This window comes from Pelophylax lessonae, assembly GCF_965119305.1.
Source record: "Pelophylax lessonae genome assembly, chromosome: 2".
NCBI lineage: Eukaryota > Metazoa > Chordata > Amphibia > Anura > Ranidae > Pelophylax > Pelophylax lessonae.
In genome coordinates this window covers 346,092,471-346,104,585 of record NC_138769.1, presented here as the reverse complement: position 1 = coordinate 346,104,585, position 12,115 = coordinate 346,092,471, and the positions used below count along the sequence as shown (strand labels likewise).

The window sequence follows — 12,115 nt, the reverse complement described above, 5'->3', positions numbered from 1 at the left end:
CCCTCTCTGGCTATTGTCTCCCAATACAGAACTGCTGCAGCTTTGATCCACAAATATCTAATGCCAGGTGTACACATATTTTATACGTTCGTTCAATAGTACAACTGTCTTTATATCAATTGTATCGGACAAAAGGTTTTAGATAAGAATAAAAGAATCACCATTGCTTTGGCAGCCATACAGTCTCAGACAGAACAGACCTCATCTCGCAATGACCAAACACCTCCTACTACAATGGTCCAACCTCCAGATGCGCCATTTTCTTTGCTCTTTAAACTGTACAAATGTTATTTATCGTCCCCTTACCTAATTCGAAACCCTGTGTTGCAAGAACACACCCCAAACAACATGTAATTTCTTCTATCCAGGGCTTTTTTTCTTAGAGAAAAGGTGCAGGAACTCCCCTTTCTAAGTTACTTTGTGTCTCCGCCCCCTACCCACCTTCGAGCACTAACCCTTGGTTCCACCCCTACCCACCTCTGAGCACTAACCCTTGGTTCAACCCCTACCCACCTCTGAGCACCGACACTTGCATCCACCCCCTACCCAGCTTCCAGTACAGCTCCTTTTAGAGAATATAGAGCCAAGTATAAGTTTGTAGTGGAATGTATGGTATTTGGTTATGATAACAAGAAAAGCAATAAAATTGATCCCCCACAGCCAGAAGCAATATACCCCCCCAGCAGCAATAGACCCCCAGCAACAGCAAAAGATCTCCCAGCAGCCAGCATCAATAGACTGTCTAGCAGCCAGAAACAGTAGACCCCCTCCCCAAACAGTAGTTCCCTTCCAGCAACAATTAAGCCACAGTATCAAAAGATCCTCCACCAGCAACAATAGATTGCCATCCAAAAATAGATCCCCTCCAGCATCAATAGATCCAGCATTAGTGGACCCTCCAGCACCCCTTGCCATGGCATACATTCAGTGCTAGAGGTGCCGGAACTGCGTTCCCCCGCGTGCCTGCTGAAAAAAAGCCCTGCTTCTATCCATGCCCTCTTCTTTCTAAATAGACCCTCCAATATGGGAAGGCCTGCGCAGCCTGGGAGTTGGATACTGACACCACCCTCTCTACCGAAAACTGAAACCACATTTTCATGCATACACACAAAGTTTCTGTTAATGAAACTACACAAGAAAACAGTTATAAACTTATATTGAGATGGTAACAGACTCCTTCTATCCTATACAAAATTAATCCAACGGTGATGGAGGTGCCATTATGATGATCTTGTGAACATGTCCCCGAATTCAACCTTTCTGGTCAGGAATACACTCTGTAACCTCATAAGTGACAACATATACCTTGGACTACTCACCTGAACAGTTTCTCCTTCACCATACGTCTCTTCCGCACAGAATCACAAATCGCTCGCCATGCACATGGTAAATACAGCGAAATTGTGTATACCGATTCATTGGAACACGACTTATACTCCATCACTTTCAGAATGGTTCACATGTCTCCAAACAATCACAGATATGGAAGAACTCATCAAAAGATTCCCCATTCAAATTCACAGTAATCGGTTTCAATATCGCACTACTGATCGATACAAAAGCCTTGTCACCCCCAGATTTAACTTTCAAATGGGCGAGCGACATGCTTGCTTTATACGCAACACCCTTCCAATGAGGAAGGAAGATAAGAACAGCCCCTCCTCCACTGGAGAGATCGGACTCTCCATCTTTTCTCCCTACCTTCAACACATCTCTTACCCCTTATCTTTTTCCTCCTTTTATATTAACATCTATAAATCTAAAAGCATCAGCATCCTCCTAACCCAACCAAACATATTTTGTGCTTATGTCATAACGCCCTTCCCCAACTCCCCCCCTTTTTTTTTTTTATCTTTCAAATACCCTCTTTATTACCTACCGGTTTGGGCTACCAAGTTATTTGATGTTCATTATTAGTTGATACATACAGCCATTCTTGACGTTGGGCACTGGTAGTCCATAAGCAGGAAAATTACATTTATCCAACTGATTGTTGCAACACATTGAATGTATAAAAATATACTTGACATATTTCTGTACTATATGTTAAAAAAATTGTTTTGAAAAAAAAAAAAAAGAATATTTTCATAAAAAAGGAACGATCCATCCTGGTGGATCCTGATGGAAAATATAATTATATTCACTTAATAATTATTTTCTGTGCTGCGTCAAGTGTTCAATAATATTTTTATTCACTGCTCAAAAAAATGTAAGGAACACTTTTTAATCAGAGTATAGCATCTAATCAAGTAAACTCCTGGGATATTGATCTGGTAAGTTAAGTAGAAGAGGTGGTTGTTAATCAGTTCCAGCTGCTTTAATGTTAATGAAAATAACAGGTGCACTAAATGGGCAACAATGAGATGACCTCCAAAACAGGAATGGTTTTACAGGTGGAGGCCACTGACATTTTTTTCCCCTACTCATCTTTTTTTACTGTTTTTCACTAGTTTTGCATTTGGCTAGGGTCAGTGTCACCACTGGTAGCATGATACAATAACTGGATCCTATAGAGGTTGCACAAGAAGTCCAACTCCTCCAGGATGGCACATCAATACGTGCCATTGCCAGACAGTTTGCTGTGTCTCCCAAGAGCATGGAGGCGATTCCAGGAGACAGGAAGTTACTCTAGGATAGCTGAACAGGGCTGTAGAAGGGCCCGGAATCTGCTCCTTTGTGCAAGGAGGAACAGGATGAGCACTGCCAGAGCCCTACAAAAGGATATCCAGCAGGCCACTGGTGTGAATGTCTCTGACCAAACAATCAGAAACAGACTGCATGAGGGTGGCTTGAGGGCATGACGTCCTCTAGTGGGCCCTGTGCTCACTGCCCAGCACCGAGGAGCTTGATTGGCATTTGCCATTGAGCACCAGAATTGGCAGGTCTGCCACTGGTGCCCTGTGCTTTTCACAGATGAGAGCAGGTTCATCCTGAACACATGTGACAGATGTGAAAGGGTCTGGAGAAGCCGTGGAGAATGTTATGCTGCCTGTGACATCTTTCAGCATTACCAGTCTGGTGGTGGGTCAGTGAGGGTCTGGGGAGGCATATCCATGGGGGGACGCACAGACCTCTACAGGCTAGACAATTGCACCCTGACTGCCAGTAGGTATCAGTATTAAATCCTTGGACCCATTGTCAGATCCTACGCTGGTGCAATGGGTCCTGGGATCCTCCTGGTACACGACAATGCCCAGGCCTCATGTGGTGAGAGAATACACCCAGGTCCTGGAGGATGAAGGAATGGATACCATTGAATGTCCCCCACGCTCGCCTGACCTAAATCCAATAGAACACCTCTGGGACATTGTGTTTCGGTCCATCCTACTCCGCCAGGTTGCACCTCAATCTGTTCAGGGGCTCAGTGATGCCCTGGTCCAGATCCGGGAGGAAATACCCCAGGACACCATCTGTCGTCTCATTAGGAGCATGTTTTCAGGCATGCATACAAGCACGTGGGGGCCATACAAACTACTGAGCACCATTTTGAGTTGCTGCAATGAAATTTAACTAAAATGGACTAGCCTGCTGTATCATTTTTTCACTTTGGTTTTGGACTGTCTTTGAATTCAGCCCTCTGTAGGTTGATAGTTTTCATTCCCAGCAAGCAATGTGACATCCTTTTGTTCCTAACACATTACCCAGTCCATATCAGAATAGATATCCAGCATGATATTTTTCCTCATTGAGATCTGATGTGTTTTCAGTGTTACTTTGAAATGCCTTCAACATTGGAAGGGGAACTTACAAGGGGGCAGCAAACTTTAACCCCATGTTGAGAGCACAAGGACCTCATCCTTCATCTGCTGCTTTACGTGCAGGTCTAAGGCATCCCCAGAACATGTTATGTTAAGCATTTGTGCATTTTATTGTTTCCATTTTACCCACATTAAAAAATCCTCTCCCTGCTGAATGTTAGTTTTAAATTTTTGTTTGCATTAAGACATGTCCCTCATGGCAGTGCCTGTGACGGTGGCTGGTATCAGACCCCTGGCCTTCTCATCCACCTCGTGACCAAAGACCAGGCAATCCCACACCCTGCCGTTACTTGCGTAACAATGCCACTCTCAGCTGCACACAGCACACAGATTGGTTAACTTGCGGGACCACAATCTGAATGCCAGCAGATTGAGAGCGATTGTCACCGGGTTAATTAAACGATTAACCCTTTCTCTGCCACCACCGCTACGTTTTAGCCCAGCGGACGCTCGTAATTTTAGGAATATCAATTATGACCTTAGAATAATCCTTTCTCTGCCACCACCGCTACGTTTTAGCCCAGCGGACGCTCGTAATTTTAGGAATATCAATTATGACCTTAGAATAATCATCTGTAACACGCCCTGTCACATGCAGACAGGAATGTCCGAAGTATTTATCCTAACAGTAGCGCTCTTTCAGGAGACAGGTTCTTTTGGGTAAATTTGCATTTAAGAGCTTAGAGACAAAGTTAACACTTTTCAAAATAAGGTTTAATTATAAGAAAGGTTAAAATTGGTGCGAATAAAAATATTTACAGAAAAATGGGTTACAAAGAAATAGAGACACAATACAGCAATTTAGAAATATGAAGGTAAAGAGTGAATATACTTGCATTTAAAAAAGTCCTGGTATTATCTTAGTTTTAGAAGCTGAACTTTCGATCGGCCTTCTCTTAAAGCGATGTTATTGCTTGGATGGTAGAATGAAGACTGAGCTCTCTATCAGTTCCTGTCCTTTTCTCTGACTGAAAAAGGGGCGGTGATGGACACCCCTGACCAATTACAACAGAATGGCAACAGGGCTGTCCAGTGGTTTATAACTATTCCAAATGCACTTTTGTGGACAGAGTCATACCACTCCTAATATCTTGAATTATGTAACGGTTACAAGCTTGAAACTGATATTTTATTGTCCGGCCGTGAATGTACTATCTCCAGACACTAAACATGGGTTATCTCGGAATAACCTCTGACCTGTAAGGCATCTGATCGCTAGCTTGTCTTTCCTAGGCATGAAGGTGTTCATGTTTGATCTTAATTCAATTGGTATTTTATGTGGCATCCAAATATCTACTTTTTGTCAATGTGTTATGTTCGGGTAAAAAGGTATGACTAGAGCATGGATTGTGAGATGTAAATTGACAATTTGGCTTGGGGAATTTACAAGGCAGCTTCATTGGACATCTGCTCAGACCCCATGCTGTTCTCGGAGACCCAACTCCCGCTAGAAGGGCAGATAAGTCTTTACAACCTGCCAGCCAGGATGTGTTTTGATATAAGGCACTCTTTTGAGGCCTTGCATACTAATGCCGAAGGGAAGGTGGGGGCTACTTTGAGTGAGAGAGAGGGGGGAAGGAAATATCTCTGCTGAGTACACATCTGCTTCTACAGCTTAAACTGGAATGCTGTGTCACTGAACAAGATGGGTGCCCGTGGGGACAAGATGGTTGCTCGCGACAGCTTTTAGGGTACTCCGGGCACGACATCATTACAGTGCCCATTTACCCATGCCTTTTTTTTAGCTTGTAAATGGGCATTGAAAAAGACCATAAACAAATAAGATTCGGCTCCTATAGACTTCAATAGGGTTTGGCACTATATTCAAGTTTAGAGGACCTTCTGCTGGGTTCACTGAACCTCTAGCAAACCACATTCATTAGTTGTGGCCATTCAGTGCATTGTCATTTGGCACTTTTTTCTCAGAAAAAATATTCAGTTAAGTATTAAAAAAAGTAACACATTAGTGGCAGAACAATTCAACAATAACTAAACTTATATGTATGTTAGGGTAGTCAAATGTATAGGGGGTTATCTTTAAAATGTATTCAGTGAATACATTTATGTAATAAAGTATGTGATGACAAATATTTGGATGTATAAATATTTCAGTCGGAACCACAGATGAATGATGAACCAGGTTCCTGGACCCTAAGCATTATATTCAGAGTACCAATAGATATCATATTTAGCAGTGTTAAGGGTTGTTGTCATTATAAATAGCTCAGTGCCTTGTGAGTTTGTGGTGAGGATGGTTTTCCCAAAAATGCCTAACCCTTTCCATGCTAGGAGTGTTTATAACCCTCTGTCTGAAAAGAATGTATGATTATTTATATTCTCAGCCCATAACAGCTTGTTATATCCTGTAAACAACCAAAGCAAATTACATCTCTTTTTATTCCAGCAGATCTTGGACATTATTATAGTACTTGTGGTTTGTGGTTACCTTGTTGTAAATACTCGTTCTTCTAGATTTTAATAGTCTCCTAGAATATGAATTTAGCATGCAGTGTGACTTATGTGTTGTTCTGATGTATCAGAATTTAGTAGTGATAGCCACCAGGTTGTATGGTTTAAATAGCCTTGACATCTAGATGACATTCTTGTAAGACAAGCAAAGTTTGCCTTACAAGAGACACAGTTTTGTTTACTTGCTACTCATTTTCAATTCTTGGTGGATACTTTTCGGTTAGATTTCCCACCAACTTCTTTTACCTCTTGGGCACTTTGCTTGTAAGTTCCTAGAGAAGGGGATTTTTCAAATATCTTTATAGCTTTGCAAACTGGAAACATTGGCTGCTTCAGGTGGCATTAAATCCATATGCCAAGCCACAACCACACCTACTTCTAAGAAGTGTTCTCTTTTTTTCATTGTCATGATGTGTTTAGACATAGATCTCACCATACCATAAATTAAATTCAGTATCTTCTCCACGGGTTAAAGGTTTGTATTTATGCATCCCTTTAACTTGAAAATAGATCACTACATTAAACATTCAGTAATTCAAAAGTGATTACATTGCAAAAAGTGTTCACGCTATCTTTATATTGATGGGCATCAAAAAGCTAGTATATTGTATTCGGACTGAACGCTTTTGGATTATTACCATCAGAGTGCCTGTGAGCCTTAAAGCCTGGAACTATTCCCCCTCCCACTTATTGCATTCCACTGTTGGTCAGAACATATGTCCATCAAGTGGATGCTTGACAAAGAAGGTGGCATACTAAAGGGCCAACTTCCGACAAAAAGTAAATTTGTGCACAAAATGCCCTGGAGGTGTACTCCCTGGTGGGAGCATGAAGGTGCTTAGGAACATGTTAAATGTTACACTCTAAATACAAGTGTAACACGTAACGTGTTCCTAAAGGTAGACTTAGCCTTCTTAGACTTTAAAACGGTATTAAAGCCAAGATCAAAAATTTAATTCATTGCAGTTTACCAATTCGTATATAGTATGTGGTGGTTAGTTACCTTTTCTTTGGCTTTTTCTCTTTTATTTTCTCCTGTCGATCTGGTCAGTAAACCTGTTATTTTTCAACTTCCCTTAGCAGACTAAGCTGTCCAGCTAAAAAGGGGTATTTAGAGGGTTGAGACAAACCATTTAAAATTGGCATGGGTGCTTACAAAGATTAGCTTTTGTTTATTTTTTTGTAAAACCTTTATCCTAAAATGAAAAAAAAAAACTGCTTAACTTCTTAGCCGCAGTCGCTTCTGGCGCTTTAAAAAGTTAAAGACGTAGGGAGATGCAACGAGGCTTTAGATCGCAACAAGCGATTGGGAGCTTTTGGTTAGGGGATGGTAAATGTACTGGGAGCGCACTCTCAGCACAGGTGTACACACAGCAATTAAGGCAAATATGCGGCCTCTCTGGGCGCTAAGGACCAATTGCCAAGAGGCCGTATATTTTCGTAGGCTGGCGCCAAGGGGTTAAATATGTTAGCTGAGGCTCCTCTTTAATTTGTTAGTCAAGTCCATCTAAATCTGCTAGTATATTCAATTCTATCCCCTCCACAGATTGACAATACTGCTGTTCAAGGGTGTCTCTGTTGCTCCTCCAATGAAGTGGAGCCACACTTATGGTGTGAATACACGATTAGAATATCACCCGATCATTCGACCACCGACTTTTGAAAAAGTATTTGTCGGTCGAAAACATTGCCAACATACACGGCCCGAATATCGCTCGACTGTTGCCCGCCGACCATCGAAACAGTTTCCGGGAAAATATTTTCGGGCATGCGTGATGAGGTTAAACTGAACGACCTCAACACCAATGTATATAATATCGTTCTTTCACAAACGAGACGACAGAATTTTTCGGGTTTTTCAAACGGTATTTTTCGTTCACAATATCGATATCGCTCATTGATGGCTGGACATTAACGAGTAGAATATCGGCCGATCGCTCGCTGAACGGAAATTTTCGTCCGATTTTCTTATCGTGTATTCCAGCCATTAGACAGGAATTGTCTTACTGGCTGGATTACCAAATAAAAATAAAGGAAAAGAAGCCTAAAAAGAAAACAAATACAACTTACACAATTTAGGATTGGTAAGCTGAAATATATAACATTTTTGTTTTTGGGTTTATTACTGCTTTAGTGATTTTTTATAATAACTAGATTATAATGTTATTCACTTACTTTCTATTTTCTCCTTTGGTTCATGAAATGCACCCCTCATTATAGCTTTGTATGTGCACATTATTCATTGGAATTAAACAGACACAACGACTTAATTACAGTATATTGGACTTCCATTTACATATTTATATATATAATTGGTTCAGGTAAAAGTACTTATAAATCCTAAATCCTTACAAGTATATGTTTTTAAAACTGGTTTTATTAGGTATACCAATAAAAGTGAACATGTTGTCTATTTGTACTATTCCTTCTTTGCATTTGTGGATCAGGGGTGTTAGTATACCCAATAAAGGGGATATCTGGTAGAATCCATATATGAGCAAACTTTTGTCAATCCAAAATGTAAGCAATTAACCTAAAATTTCTAATATGATTGTAGCACTGCCCCCTTGAGGTCTGCTGGATAAACACTTTCTGGATGCCCTGGGTTACCCATAGCAACAGCTTGCAGAAACTTATCACTTTAAATACTTGGCTAAGTCAATGATCAGTCAAGGGGATGTTGTTTTGTAGTTTTATTTAGAACTGGCATAGAAGGGATGAGTGGGATACTCCAACTAGTAACTATTCACAGTATTGAGGACATCTGACTTGAGAAAGCGGCAAGGCCGCTGCTTCACTCTGCCACTGGAATGAAAGTAATTTAAGTGTTCCTACTTGTAATTATCTTCAGGGTTCTAACTTGGCTCCCTCTTTCTCTCCCTCTGTGCAGCTGCCACTGGAATGAAAGTAATTTAAGTGTTCCTACTTGTAATTATCTTCAGGGTTCTAACTTAGAAACATAGAAACATAGAATGTGTCGGCAGATAAGAACCATTTGGCCCATCTAGTCTGCCCAATATATCTGAATCCTATGAATAGTCCCTGGCCCTATCTTGTATGAAGGATAGCCTTATGCCTATCCCATGCATGCTTAAACTCCTTCACTGTATTTGCAGCTACCACTTCTGCAGGAAGGTTATTCCATGCATCCACTACTCTCTCAGTAAAGTAATACTTCCTCATATTACTTTTAAACCTTTGCCCCTCTAATTTAAAACTGTGTCCTCTTGTGGTAGTTTTTCTTCTTTTAAATATGCTCTCCTCCTTTACCGAGTTGATTCCCTTTATGTATTTAAATGTTTCTATCATATCCCCTCTGTCTCTTCTTTCTTCCAAGCTATACATGTTAAGGTCCTTTATCCTTTCCTGGTAAGTTTTTTCCTGCAATCCATGTACTAGTTTAGTAGCTCTTCTCTGAACTCTCTCTAGAGTATCTATATCCTTCTGGAGATATGGCCTCCAGTACTGCGCACAATACTCCAAGTGAGGTCTCACCAGTGTTCTGTACAGCGGCATAAGCACTTCTCTCTTTCTACTGCTTATACCTCTCCCTATACATCCAAGCATTCTGCTGGCATTTCGTGCTGCTCTATTACATTGTCTTCCCACCTTTAAGTCTTCTGAAATAATTACTCCTAAATCCCTTTCCTCAGATACTGAGGTCAGGACTGTGTCAAATATTCTATATTCTGCCCTTGGGTTTTTACGCCCCAGGTGCATTATCTTGCACTTATCCACATTAAATTTCAGTTGCCAGAGTTCTGACCATTCTTCTAGTTTTCCTAAATCCTTTTCCATTTGGCGTTTCCCTCCAGGAACATCAACCCTGTTACATATCTTTGTGTCATCAGCAAAAAGACAAACCTTACCATCGAGGCCTTTTGCAATATCACTTATGAAGATATTAAACAAAATTGGTCCCAGTACAGATCCCTGAGGTACCCCACTGGTAACATGACCTTGTTCTGAATGTTCTCCATTGACTACAACCCTCTGTTGTCTGTCACTCAGCCACTGCCTAACTTGGCACCCTCTTTCTCTCCTTCTGTGCAGCTGACACCCGTCCACTGACTCCTACTCTCTGGAGTGGTCCCCATCCTGGGCAGACACCGGGCAAGTTCTCTGTACTCACGTACACTGTTTTTTCCAGAGTCACCAATGCCCCCAACTCCATCAGTCAGCTTCTCCTGGACCTCCGGATTCAGCCACACCTCTGGTTCACCAGGCCGACTGCCTGTGACCGCCATCCACTGCTGCAGAAGGGGAGACAGCAGTTACCCTCCTTCTAGGACCTGGCTTCCCGCCCAAAGACCTTGAGCGCATGTGTCCTTGGCTTTATATACCCTGCCCCATAATGCACCAAGACAGCCAGTCTGTACCAATCCCTGGGGCAGTAACAAAGCCTGTGTGTCTCTGGATGGGTTTCCTCCTCTGTCCAACGTGCCTCCCCATTAAACGCAGTGGGGACACTCCCTCAGCCCAGATAAATCACACAATGGACACATGGAGCAGGTCTAACTAATAAATCCTGCTCCCTGGGAAGCAGAGAGCACATACATTTAGCCTGATGCTCTGCTGTAAAGCAGACAGAGCCAAAACTACTCTGCCTACCTAGCACCTATCTAGGAGGGTGCTCCATGATAAAGGCCCTTTTTATGAATATCAGTAAAACAAGTTATTTAAAATTTTAACTTATTAGACCTTATACGAGTAAATTACATTTTGGATTAACAGTACAGTATTTGTGGAAATATCAATTATGATTTTTAAACCTGTTAGTACTGATTTGGGGAATAATGTTATTTTGTATTTTTGTAGGCATTTAGGATGACTCAAGCCTCATAAATGAAAAATCATTTGTTCTATTCTTCAAAAACATAGAGTCTCTTGGCAGGGAGAAACAGAAATACAAACTCATAATCCAAGCTCCATCACCTGTTCCCCTGACCTTGTTCACCAGTTGCAAATGCCTAGTTTCCCTTTTTTTTAAAATGACGCTCATCCAATGTTTGAGATACATGCAGGCTGTTCCGTGTAGATTCTATTTCTAAGAGCAAATCACATTAACCACTTAAGCCCCGGAAGATTTTACCCCCATTCCGACCAGGGGGTATTTTGCGATTCGGCACTGCGTGAATTTAACGCACAATTGCGCGGTCGTGCGACGCTGTACCTAAACGAATTTGACGTCCTTTTTTTCCCACAAACAGAGCTTTCTTTTGGTGGTATTTGATCACCTGTGCGATTTTTTGATCACGCGCTATAAACAAAAAAAGAGCGTCAATTTTGCAAAAATAGCAATATTTTTCACATTTTTTTATATGAAATTCCCCCCAAAAAAAATGTAAAAATCAAAATTTTTAAAAATTTTCGGCCAATTTGTTTTATGCTACCTATGTTTGGTAAAAAAAATCGCAAAAAGCGTATTTTGATTGGTTTGCGCAAAAGTTATCGCGTTTACTAACAAAGGGAAAGATTTTTGTCATTTTTGTTGTTTTTTTTTTTAACGCGTAATGGCGGCGATCTGCGATTTTTTTTGCGGTACTGCGACATTGCGGCGGACAGATCGGACCCTTGACTGACATTTTTGACACTTTTGGGGTTACCAGTGACATTTCTACAGTAATCAGTGCTATACATATGCACTGTTACTGTAAAAATACACTGGTAGTGAAGGGGTTAACTTTATTTGGAAGGGAGGGGCTGTGTGTGTCCCTAGGGGCGTGGTTTCTACTGTGATTGGCTGTGGCTCTAGCTGTAAGGACACTGATCAACGGATCTACATACCAGATCCGTTTTATCAGTGTCTTTGCAGCGAGGAGAATGACAGGCAGTTTGTTTACACAAGCTGCCTGACATTCTCCCTCTCCCCCGCCGATCGCCGAGTG

At 41.4% G+C, this 12,115-nt stretch overlaps 1 protein-coding gene across 1 annotated transcript in view; it reads right to left on the bottom strand.

Annotated features, from left to right (window-relative positions):
- Positions 1–12,115, bottom strand: part of RSPO1 (R-spondin 1) — a 217,801-nt gene that overhangs the window by 22,375 nt on the left and 183,311 nt on the right. The gene's annotated exons all lie outside the window — the stretch shown is intronic.